The sequence below is a fragment of the Phaenicophaeus curvirostris genome, chromosome 2 (assembly GCF_032191515.1).
Source record: "Phaenicophaeus curvirostris isolate KB17595 chromosome 2, BPBGC_Pcur_1.0, whole genome shotgun sequence".
NCBI lineage: Eukaryota > Metazoa > Chordata > Aves > Cuculiformes > Cuculidae > Phaenicophaeus > Phaenicophaeus curvirostris.
Window position 1 is genome coordinate 92,296,696 of NC_091393.1, and position 13,085 is coordinate 92,309,780.

Genomic DNA, 13,085 nt, shown 5'->3' on the forward strand with positions numbered 1-13,085 from the left:
CTTTTGTATCATGTTTTCATTGATTTAAAGAAAACCTTACATGTCATAGCTTCGCCTTTAATATTCTTCCTTTGATGTAGGAAGGAAAGGTAATATTATACTTGAACCCTTCATGGATGAAAGTAATATATACTGATTTTTGTGTTAGAAACAAACATTTATCCCCTTCTTTCTCGCCTCACCAATTAAATTTGCAATGAAATGACAACATTGTACTTATTAAAATTCCTGAGTTTGTGGCACAGACGTTTCTACAACTAAAAGTGTGAGTTAAAATAAACATCTTGACTTGATCACTGTCTCGCATATATTTGAAAAGTTAGTTTATGAAGATACTTATTTAACCAAAAATATGTAGTGAGCCTTGGATATCTCAAAGCTATTTTTCTCAAAGCCTCCAATCTGGGAATTTGTCCAACCTAGGAAACACTTAGATACAGCATGTATGCAGGTAGTAAGCATGTCTCACTGTAATGAACTTCTAAGGTTCACATACTGCTCAGTACTTTCTTCTTCAAGAAGCCATGTTCAGCAATCTCAGCTACTGCAATAAGGTAGCAAATCTCTGTTGAAAACTATGAATGCACTTGTAATTCAGATTTCCTGAAGTGCAAGTTTTGACCCCACTAGACTGATATTTTATTCATATGTAAATCAAGTGAATGTTAAATGTGTAATGGCAGGTGTTAGAATTTTTTAAAAATGCAAATATGTTATTAAGTAGCATATAAGTATCAAGAAAAAAACATAACAGCATGTGTTTCAACTAATGACTTCACAGAAAAATATTTCAGCTGATGTTTAAAATACTGTGAAAACATTGCATATTGACTGCCTCTTAAAGTGGAAAACTAAGGTGTGGGGTATACTGTAGTTTGCATGTGAGTAGACACAGGTGATTTTTATGATGGAGAAGGCAAATAGAAAACCTGTCTCAGGTATCTCAACAGAGCACTGGTCAACCTGTTTCTAAATAAAAATATTGGTAAAGGGTTTTCCAAGGTGGTATAATTTAATTGCTTTCTTGGTTTTCCCATATCCTATCTTGAGAAAGAACGTGCAATGAGAAAGACATTTTTTAATTACCCAGTGGCAAAGTTTTGAACGTATCAAACTTGTGAATGTCAGAATTAAAATACAGGCATGCATACACACATTGATGTTTTAAAGCATAATAATAGAGCACAAATTTAAAGCATGACACACTGTGTGGCCTTTGGGCAATTTTAGGAGAAGGAGCATCAAGATTCTTGACTTCTTCCATTTATCCTAGAATATATCGACAACATTTCATGATTTTTTACTCTGCTTACTTGGTTACTGTTGCTTTCTTTTACTACTTCAGAATTACTTCCACATTTGATTCATTAATAAGTTATCATTCTACGTTTTGCTCCGCTTTTTAACAAAGCTAGGCAATGTATCATAACTATCATAAAAATAGGACACATTTGAAAAGAAATGTAGGCTGTTTTAAGGCAGAAACTGAAGAGGGGTAGCGTAATGGTCTTGAGGTGGCAAATTCCAAATCTTTCTGTCTGCCCTCAGTGACAAGTTAGTTACTGCTTCTTTCTCCTTTCCAAGATGCCTGAAAAAAAGAACTTACAACAATGAAAATGCAGAGTAAATACTACTGAGAGTGCTTGAGAGAAAAACAAGCCGTCTTGAATGGAAAGCTTAAAAAGACATTTTTTAATGGCAGAGATTTTTCATAAAGTTTGTTCTTATGAGCAAATGGTTCAGTAGCACTTTCAAGATCAGGAAATCCTTTCTCTACAATGGATACTTTGTCATGCCAAGGGACGGATCCAAAATTGCATTATGACTCATGCATAAGGCATTCAAACATTTTTATTTTCTTCAAATGTCTGGAGTTTGAATCATCCAAATCTCCATCAAAAGAATCAGCAAGCCAAGTACTTTCTCCCTTCAGACAGTATGTTTTGAGAGAAGGCTATGCCTTTCACCAGCCAGCATGGACACATGCGTCACTCAAAGGTCAGTAACAGCAGTCAGCACTTTTTGCAATATCCTGGGGGCTAAGGGACTGCTTACCAACTTGTCTCTACAGATTTTACCTCTAACAGAGCCCTTCAAAAAGTACTTTGGCTGTGATAAGGTATGTGTACATCATAATGACTTTGTACAAGCTATGTACCATTGAAGTTAATCTGTTTAGACAAGTTTCTCATCTGATTCACAGCTTAAGTAATATACCATGAAAAGGTTTTCACGGGGTTTTATTAATTTCCTGTCTTGCTTCTATTCAAGTATTGCTAATGCAAAAATTTTTAGATGAACACAGAAACAGCAAAGGTCTTCATGACTTACGTTCACAAAACTCCAGATATTGCTTCAAAAGTGATTTTATTCTCTGGTATACTGTGTATTCTAGAAAGCACCAATAATGAGTTCATAGGTGGTTGAAAGAATGAGTGCACAGGTATTGTAATTCAATATTCACTTGTGAAATCTCCCTAATAATCTGTAAAGATTTTTTTTAATTCCTGAGAAAAATCTATCTTGTTCATTTGTTTCTCATTTTGATTATCTGCTGCACCATTCATCACCGAGCACTTTTCGCTTTTATGGAATGGAAAATGGAGTGTCTTCTTCCCCCTTTTATTTATATCTGAGAGTAAGTGGGTTTTGATCATGATTTTAAGAGATTACCGCTTATGATGAATTTAGGATTGATACAAGAAGTAGTACACAGGGTAAAGGATCAAAAGTAATCAAGTCCAATCCATACTATGCCATTTGCTGATGAAGAAAAAGTGCATCATGTCACAGGAAAAAACTTGTCAATTCATATAGTTTGAACCAAATCAGTATTGAAGTGGCTGATGGTGTTATTAATGGCATGTAGTAAACGAGTAATCATTGAACTGCAGTTTCAGGATCGGTATTCTTAATACAATAGATACCACTCAGTACTATACATCTACAAAATGTTAATAAACTCCTGAAAACTTCTAAACACATTTCTAGCAGGGTTGTGGTCACTGCTATTTCCACCCCAAGGTCTCACCACTAGCTGCAAATCTTCATGCTGCTTTATAGACCATTCACCTTCTCCAAAACTATTAGTAAACAAGAACTGTGAAATATCTAGGTTCTTGTTTACAAGGCAAAGGAAGCACTTAACTAAGTTGTTACAATTTGTTCACTCAACTCTCATTGAAAGGGAATATAGCACCTCAGATTTAGGATTCTGATCGTACAGGCTTCTAGACGTCCCTCTAGGGCTGTCTAGTTTCAGGACAAGGAGTAGTTCCACTCAAGTTACTCACACAAAAGGAATAATGACAGCAAAGCAAACTTAGGAATGTATGCTAGATTGTCACTTTGTGTCTTAGAAGTTGGTATATTGAAACAAAGGTATTCAGCAGGTTCATTTAAGTTTGTTGATTGCTTTGACTTTATTTTAATGATAATATAGTTTTTAATCTCTACGTTGCAGTAGTGGTACAGCAGCAATTTGCTACAAGCTTTAAAAACTAATTAAAATTATCTAGAATTAAACTATGGGGTTTGCAAGAAGTGGGTTGAATATTTGATTAGAAACAATTCAGTACACAAAATTTTAGCGCACACACAAAGTTTAGTCTGTAATAAAGAAATATAAAAAACCCAGCTGCTTGTACAGCCTGAGAGTTAATATTTTCAAATTCACTAGTGGCAAAAAATGGCATACCTGAGATTCCAAGCCTTGGCTTTTCAAGATTTCCAAGCACTCAACCTTGAAAAGCGTTATGAATAGAAAATGTAGTCTTTCTACATTCTCAGAACCTGCTTCTGACTTTTGCAAAGCAGGCACTCAAATGCTGTGAGGATTGGCATACACAGTCGTCAGTTAATTGAATACATATACCATGGGCCATATTCCATGTGTCAGTCATTGCTTTTCCACAAATGGTGCGTATCTGACTGCACCAAGATTCTGGAGATGCTAAATACACAATTCCACATTTTGCAATTTAAAATTAGATTTTTTGCAATTTCTTTCAGTTATAATTGGCTTAAAAAAATAATAATAATCTCCACAGAGTATTTCTACCACATTTGTTTCAGCATCAGCTAGGATATTGCTAAAATAAGCTCTACTTTTTTAAAGCCAGACTATTAATCCAGCATAATTACCTTTTCAGATTTAAAGATATATGTGCAATATAGTTCACCTCTGTGCAGAGCTGGAACAATTCTATACAAGAACTGCCAACTGGAAAAATACTGGTAGGACAACAGATTTGCCAAGGGCTGGATTACACCACGCAGCCATAAAACCCCAGGAGCATGTTTTAACCACTCTTTCTGGAATAATTTGTCCTTGTCTACTGTAGCAAGTCTTATTAAACATAGATCTAGTTCAATGGCAGCCTTTACTGATGCTCATCAGGAGCAATAAGAGGCATTTCAAGGTAGATCATGACTGTGGGAAAAATCCTGACCTCAGTCTCTCTCTCCAGAAGACCATTGGCTCCAGTGGACAGAGAGTAAAGGACAGTTTCGATCTAATTGCTATTTTTGAAAAAAAAAATCTATTTCAGAATTATTAAGGGTCAAAGTATATTAACACTTCTGCTTTAGGTGCTGGTTAACATCAGCACCAAGTAGCATTTTAATTTTCAAAGGAAAATTACAGCCCATCTAAGTCATTACTACCTTCCACTAACTTGCATAGATAACTGACCATTTCCACAGTACTCAACTGTCATTAGGGTGGATCTTTTCCTTTGTGTGCATTGGTGCCCCATACCATTATAAATATTGAAGCTTGACTCATTAAGTTGAACTGTAAGACACAAACTTTCCTGGAACAGGATATCCATTAGTATACCAATCCATCTTAGCTTACGAATGGCTGTCATGGCACAATAAAGTTACTTTGAATAAAAAACAATTAACCTTTAAAGATCACTCCAGCAGAAACTAACCATGAAGTCTACATAACAGTAAAGCAAACAAGCAGAACTTACTGGGAAGGAGCTTAGGCTATCACAGTAAGCCATGTCATGTCTTTCCCTCTCTATCAGTTCAGTGAACCCATGAGAAAGAAAAAAAAACCGAGTAATGCCTCTCTTGTTCCACCATCATTAGGTACCACATCGTCCTGTGACTGTTAGTCTCTAGCACAGGCTCGAGCCAAATTCAGGGTTATCTCAGTTATGCCAAAAGAAAAAGAGCATCCATCCCACTGGAGGAAGGAAAACTGCAGTTTATATTATCTCTGCTCACCCTCCTCTGTTTCTTCCAACTTAGACAAAAAAAAAAGTTTAATACTAATAGAATATGCAACACATATTAATAGTTTTGGAGTTGAAACAAATGTGTGATGAGTATACCTGAGTATGATTCAAGACAAACAAAGAACCCAGGAGTTTTACTGCTTAAATACATCTCCAAGGGGGGCACATGGGATTCTGTTGTCTGAAAATTAGTTATACATAGTATGAAGACCCACATGGCAATGACCAGGAAGCTAAGCAAGAGACTAACTTTCCAAACTCTGTGCTTAGTAGAAAACATTTAGTGCAACATATGTGCATTTACTATTTTGCTGCTAACAAGAGTGAGCTTTCTCCTGGAAGAAGACATTGGCATTTTCTTTGGGCAAAAGGTACATGAAAGCACTTTCTTTCAAGTAGTTGCACAGTGACCCCATTGATCTACCAGTCCTCTCAGATTAAATGCTACTCAAAACAGACTTCTCTAGGGATGCAGAGAGTAAGTGTCCATTCAGATCCAGCATAAAGCATCTCTTTTGAACTCTGATAGCATCATAGTCAACCGATGAGAGGTTTCCTGGTTTACAGAGAGTAAGAAGGAAACCAGAGGACCAAGAAAGATCAAAAGCAAATACTCATAAACCTGTAATCGGCCATTTATGGAATTAGATTACTATGGAAAAAAGTTGTCTTTTACTGTATTCCTGTTATGCTTTTTGACAAAACTCTTTTGCTAGAAGTACTGTCAAACCACTTCAGAAATAGGCATGACGGGAAGAGTAGCTGTGGCTCCTACCCTCATACGCTCCATAATTTCAGAAACATCCAGAGGCTGCTGACCCCCTCATATGTGCACACATGTCTATGCCCATTATGACACCTAGCAGTGTTTTCCTTTGGGGAAACCAAAAAATACTCAGGTGAACATATGCAAGCCAGGACAGAGGAGACAGAAAATTTCAGTTACTTTCTGGGTTACCAGTACTAGTTACTGGTGACTTTGGGCCATACAAAAACAACACATAGTTTTGAATGCCATGTTATTATCAGAGGCAAGGCAACGAGTTAACAATGGGCATATGAAGAATAGTGATGGGAATTCTTCAGAAACAGCCCTATTTAAAAAAACAGGCTTTTGCACCCATTCTTTCTTTACACCTTATTATGAGAGCATAAAACTCTCTATACTGTAAGCATCAGTAATTGAAAAGCAAACATGTCATGTCATCATGCTCTACAGCTCTGTTTCCTCCGTGAATCTCACAGTGCTTTACAAAGGAAGAAAAATACTGCTATTTCTGTTTCAAGTGGATGGTTTCTATTTCACATATGTAGTTACCATACCACATGGTCTCCTCAGATAGCAGTAAAGCTTCCTTGGTGCAGCTCTAGCTATAAAGGGGTGCATTTGAACTAATATGCACAAGAGAGGCAAACGCATGACTTGAAGTATTTTATTTCAAAGTCTGTATCACTAGAGGATATATGAAGATTAGAGCTCTTTTGCACAGACACACAAGCTCAAACACCTGTTTGTTCTTTTGGGCTTATTGCATATAATGATTTTTATTTCCATTCTGCTCTACTATCACATCTTCCTGATAACTGGGCATGGTTGGAAAACTACAGGAAAATAAGGGTGAACGGGAAACAAGGAAAACAGATAATATTTATGTGCTGTTTTAAATATTTTCCAGATTTGAAGTTTCATGGTGGCAGGAGGAAAAGTAGAGCCCTATTTTTTTCTGAAAAGCATGGCAATACAAAAGTTGAAATCTTTAAAATTCCAAATGCCAAAATTCAATGGCATTAAGTCAAATCAGATATTTCGTTTTGGTTTTATATTTTTTAAATGGATGTATATTTGAATATTGTCTTTTTGTAACAAAGCATTGTGTGTTAAGAAGAGCTATAAAGAACTGAATTTTCCTGTTATGTGAGATTTTTGGAAAGTGGTTTCCCAAGGTAAGTTTCAATTGGAAAAAGAAGGGACATTCTGCCCTCTTCTGCTTCCAAGCTTGACTTATTCTGTAATGAAAACTGTTCTTGTCATGATATTTATTATACTGTACACAGAAAAAGACAACTAAAGAAGGTGTTCGAATACTCCCTGTTGGACATTATACAATGATATAAAGAATTATGGGCATTGCAGGCACTACCATTTCCCAGTTGTAGTTTATGAGGAAACAGGAGGACATAAAGCTGAAGAAAAGGGGAGTATATTTTTAATTTTGCAATGCAGAAATGGTGTTTTTCTTATCATGTTATAGCTCTAAGGTGTCTTTGTTTTGTGCTATTTTTCCTGGCAATTTTGTTACGATGTTTAATATGCTTTTTATGATCATTACTTGACATTTTTTATTTTAGTGGAAATTTTTAGAAAGATGTTATTGAACTCATTTCAAAGAATCTCAGAGCAGTCCATGCAAATGTACATGTTTAGTAGATGTAAATTTACATACATCTCTATTTTCATTTTGAATCTCTTATAATACAGCGTGCCTTCAATACAAAGAGGTAAAATAATTCTGAAGTCTTGTTTTCTTTAGCTTGACTGTTTCCTATATTGAAAATGCTGCTTTGTGCATAACACAGTTGCTGAATTTGCATGGAAATGCAAAATATTTTATAAAGTTTGAAACTAATAATCTGCCCCCTTGTCATCCAATTCCGTTGTAGAGATTTCTACACCTTCACAGTAAAATTTATGCAAATATGCCCACTGCTACGAGACAGAAAGACTGGAGAGCAGTTAAAGGGATCTTTTGGTACAACAGATAAGAAAAATCTGAGAGAAAGGAAAATGCAGAGGTAAAACATAAGAGTTAGCTGTGTGGATACTGTATACAGCGAAGGACAGAAGGAAACATGTGCCTGACAATTCAGGCAAAGAAATACTAGAGTTGCTTTTCAAGGGGCAGAAATAGCTCTTGTGTGCTATTTGTATCTTTTGCAAACTAAATCTAAATAGCACACTAGAGCCCACAGGAAGATTTTTTAAGACACAGATTATGTAAATAAGACAGTTTGGGTGCAGAGAGAAAAAGTATGTTATCTGGCATCTAAGTCCTAATAGAAAATGAGGAGGTGAGCAATGCATTTTGACCTTAAAAAGTCAGCCTCACCTCTATATACAGGCTTACTGCATGTGAGTGAGTAGTATTTCCTCATTAAAATGTTGTCCCATAACAGTGATAGTGTACGAGGGCTCTTTGGCAGAGAACAGATAGCAGGAGGAGCACCATAGTACAGTAGAATGCCACTTCTTTTCACTATTAAATCTGCACCTGCAGCTGTATTTTTATAAAACACTGCAAGAATACACGCCCATTACGTTGTGTTCCTTCATAGCTGAGCTGAACCTGTGATTTCACAGGCAAGAAAAAAGCCTGCAGCTTTCTGCAGAGTGATTTTTGCTTCCTTCATCTGGACACATACCATCTGCAGAACTGGGACAACCTTTTACTCCTCTGTGAATTGCCAAGAATCAGAATTCAAAGTCTAATGGAGTTCTTTTATGCAGAACAGCAATTCCTGGGGTCATGACATGGCTCTGGGAGTGGGTAAGTCATAAAACCCAGCTCCTCTGGGGAGCTCACACTTGTTCTTCAGTCCCAGAGAAGCAGCAATATGTCACCCATGGCAGGGAGAGGAATGATGCATTTGTGGGAGCTCCTTGTGCTCTGAGTTGGATCCATTCCAGTCTGTCAGTGTGGAGGCCCATCACAGAACAAGATTGTGTTTACAATTAAACAGATTAGCATTACTGTCCCTGTTCTGGCTTTTGATTCATCTTGCTGCCTACAGGACAAGTAAATCTCATTTTATGATGGGAGTGTGCAGCTAGTGTGCACAGGATTGCTTTTGGTCTGTGATGGGGCAGAGCACTCTGTTTGGAAAAATGTCAAAGCAGAATAGCAGCTGTGACCCAAAAAGCTCTCTTGTTTTGTTTCCATTGGGGTATTTTCAGTTATTTGGCAACTTTAAGAGTAATCAAAACCAAATTATTCCAAGGAACAGCTAAATAAAGTTAAGGAAGAGGTTAATATAAACTACAGAGAAAGATACAGATCACACAGAAGCATTTCCAGTGTAAGCAGACAAGAATTCCAGAGTGAGATAGTGAGACATAAAGAGACCACTTACCTCATTCAGCAACGCACAGGGAGCTGATGAGAGCGGTACAGCTTTCTGAAATCAAACTTGAATCTTACTCCATATGTCCACCTATAAAACCATGTATCACCAGTCCCCACTGCTGCTCTTCAGTAGCACAAGTGTGAGTTTTTAGTTCACAAATAGCAATTTTCCAACTTAGCTTTTACTGTTCCGATCAAACTTTCCTCTTCATAAGTATGCGGTAAGATGGATATTTCTGATTCATTAAACACAATATGTTCATATGACTGTTTCAGCACCACAGTCTTATTTCAATGCCTAATAATATTTACAGAAGACTATTTACACTTCTCTTAACAATTATAAAGTCATTGTTACACAAAATGGTTGCTTTTCCACCTCAGAATTGGCACTTCGAGCTCTTTTTTAACTTTCTCCTTGGCCTGTTTACTTTCCCTTTACTTTCCAAACCCATCCTATTTTCTCTTAGGCAACTTAGAAAGAAAGTCACTGACAAGCTACAGTTCATCTCTTGTACAAACTGGATTGATGGATTTGTATTTTTAAGAAAGAAGGCAGGCAGAGGGTTCTAACTGCTTCTGGATGGTGCAATTTCCCCATACCATGTTCATGGAACTAGACGACATTGTTACACAGCATTAGCTGCCCAAGAATTAAGCAGGTTATATCACTATGTACCCAAGAAATTATTACTTCTCAACAGTCCCTTTGTAACTGGGTGATTTAAGTATTTTTTGTAGCTTTTCATCATTACTTGAAACTGAACAAGTGCAGCCAATTATTAATTCATATTCACTGCGAGTCTTTGATACCCAGTGAATTGCATCATAGCACTTAGTCCTCAACATCTGCTAAATTCAGAAAACATTGTGAAGAATGGGACCTTTGTAATGTTTCTCTGAATATTTTTAAGTGTGTTTGCTTGCAGTTTGTTTACAGAAATCACATCTGTTATTCCTGTGCTGGTGGAACTTGTGTGCCCTGAGCTATGTCTTGGCACTCACACAGAGATATTTTATAATTACATATGTAGCAAACTTTTTGGCTGCTCAGGACTGGACTACCTATCGCTTCCTGGCAATATCTTAGCAAGCAAGTTTATTGGCATAAATGCTCATTAGTTAAAACAAGTCTGAAGTGGCTCCTATAGATGTCTATTCTGAATTGGTATCATGCAAAATCTCTGTAGGAACCCAGTTTTCTGAAGTATAGACATCTGATCAAGGAATGTGCTGGAACACTCACAACCAGCAAACATGCTCAGCTTCAAACTTTGGTATGTTATTAAATACTTGCAGAGAACTGATATTTGTTGTGCCACTCCCCATCCTAAAATTCCTTGAGCTTCTACTTCAACACTTATACCTATTGGGCTCTTCATCAGCCAAATCCCCAACAGCAGAAACATCTCACAATGAGAAGAGCTTCTAGCATCTCTTGAGTTGGGGATATCCAGGTCAGAACTAACAGATTGTAGCCCCCCAAAGCAGCTTCTCTCTGTAAGGGTTGAAGGAGCAGACAGGCTCAGCCACAGTCTGTTCCACATCTGGTTGGCTGCTCCAGCTTTTGGCGCTGATTCTGCATGGATATTTGCCGTCTGTCAAGTGGTTTGATGAACATGTCAATACTATGGTCAAGCACATCAGTTTTCATTTCACATAGTTTTGCCAAAGTATGTTTTTATTTAAAGTAAGGTTATTTTGAAACTCCCTTTCATTCTTCTGTGATGTCTCACAGATTACTGAAACTCATTTTTGGAAGGCTGAAGTGGCCTTTACAGCTTAACCCCTGGGCTGTTCAGGGAATCTGCACGCTTGTCCCCACCCTGAACTCTACCACAGGCAGGTAGAACAGCTTTCAATGTTACGCTTTGTGCATGCAAAAATCCCAGCAATACCCCCATTTTGCAATGTTTATAAGTAACCGCAGAACAGGTTTTCTCCCTATTGGAAAGGTCTGGATAGGATTGGAACGGTGCAAGAATTGTGCCACATTATGTGAGTCTTCTTCAAGGGAAGACATTATGCAACAAGAAAGGAAAAAATACATCTGTTTGAATGAGCCTTTCTGTATACAAGGGTTAAAGCCTGCTCCCTTTCTTCCTTGCTCCTGACAATTTACCCCCTGAAGTATACTTCTGCAACAAATCTCTCCCTAGGAATAACTCTTGCTCCCTTTCTTCTCATGAACTACTACAATTAGTCTTATTTCCCTCATATCCATGGTTAGAACAAGGATTATCTCAAGGAACAAACAAAGTGAGCATTACAGGAAGTTTAAAAAGCCTTCAAAGGGGGCTTCTAAAAAAAAAAGAGGGGGGAACAACTAAACCATGATCTAGGGGAAAGGTTCTTCATAAAAAACTTGAAGAGCTGTACACATCTTTATCTGTAAAGTCTCAAGGAGGAGATGGCAGCTCTGCCCTCGTTCTTTGAGGCAGTTGGTGAGGGTGCATTGCCTGCCAGACAGTGCATTGTGCACCTCAATTAAACCTGGTTTAAGTCTATCCCTTCCTCCTTCTTTCTTCAGCAGTTTTATCGAGAGGGAAAAAAATCTCACCAGCTTCAGCGAGAGAAACACAGTATTGTATCTGCCTAACTAGCCCAACAGTCACTACAGGGGAAATGTCAAAATGTCATTTTAATTCAGGCTAAACTCTGAGAGGGCTATGTGCTTCTGCAAGTGAGGAGACCCAGTAAAGTTAAGCCTTTTTAGTCTTTAAGGTGGGTTGGTTAAACTAAATTAAACTCCTCATATAGGTCCTTTTAACCCTGCCAAAGGGAATAAACACTAACAGCGACAATGGTGTGTTTAAAAGTGTCCACAGGGCAGTTTAATTCAGTTTAATTAATTAATTTTTTAATTCACTACTTTAAATTCAAGTTCACTTTCTAAATATATGATTTATTGACCAGCCCTAAAAGAACAGTCCTTCAAACAAGGCTGTCTTTTTTGTTAACCAAAAGATGGGAGAAATTATTCTAGGACATAAGTATTGCTCAAGGGAAAGGAGCTGTAGGAGGAGCTGGTACAAGGCACTGCTTGGCTTTCTTTTAAATTACAAGCCTTACAATGACATTTCATATAATTTCTCTATTCTTCCTTCAGGCTTCTAAGGAAGAGTTCAAGATGCAATTAAATTATAAGAATGTCTTTTGATTTGAATCATCCAGTTCCTGTAGATCTCTAATGACTTGAAATTTATCAGAAACAAGACCAAGCATATCCTCTTAGAGAAATAGAGCCAACTCCTCACAAAGCTCCATCTACGAAGAGTGAACTTAAAGTCACATTTGTTTTTACGTGAAGAAATACCAGGATTTTTGGTTCAGTAAGCTGAGAACTCAGAGAGATCCAAGACCTGTCGGATGGCTGGACAACTACAGCTTTTAGGAAAAACGAAAATAAACTAATAACATAGGGTGACTAATGACTAGTGCATTTATGGTACAGTTTATGGTCTGACACCCCGACCTGCGTTATTTTCAGAGTGCACGGATACATTGGTGTATAACAGCCTTCCAAGGTCTTGTTAAAAGGCAGATCCTGAGTGGAAATCTTCACTTTCCTGAATTGCTGTTTATTATCTGAGAAACTTCAGGCAGCTAAGATACAATTCTCCAAGGGGTTATTAGGCATTATCTTAATGCAATGAAGCTCTTAAGCACTGAGCTTCAGAGCCCTGCTGCATCTTTAAGACAGAGGGCTCTGCAG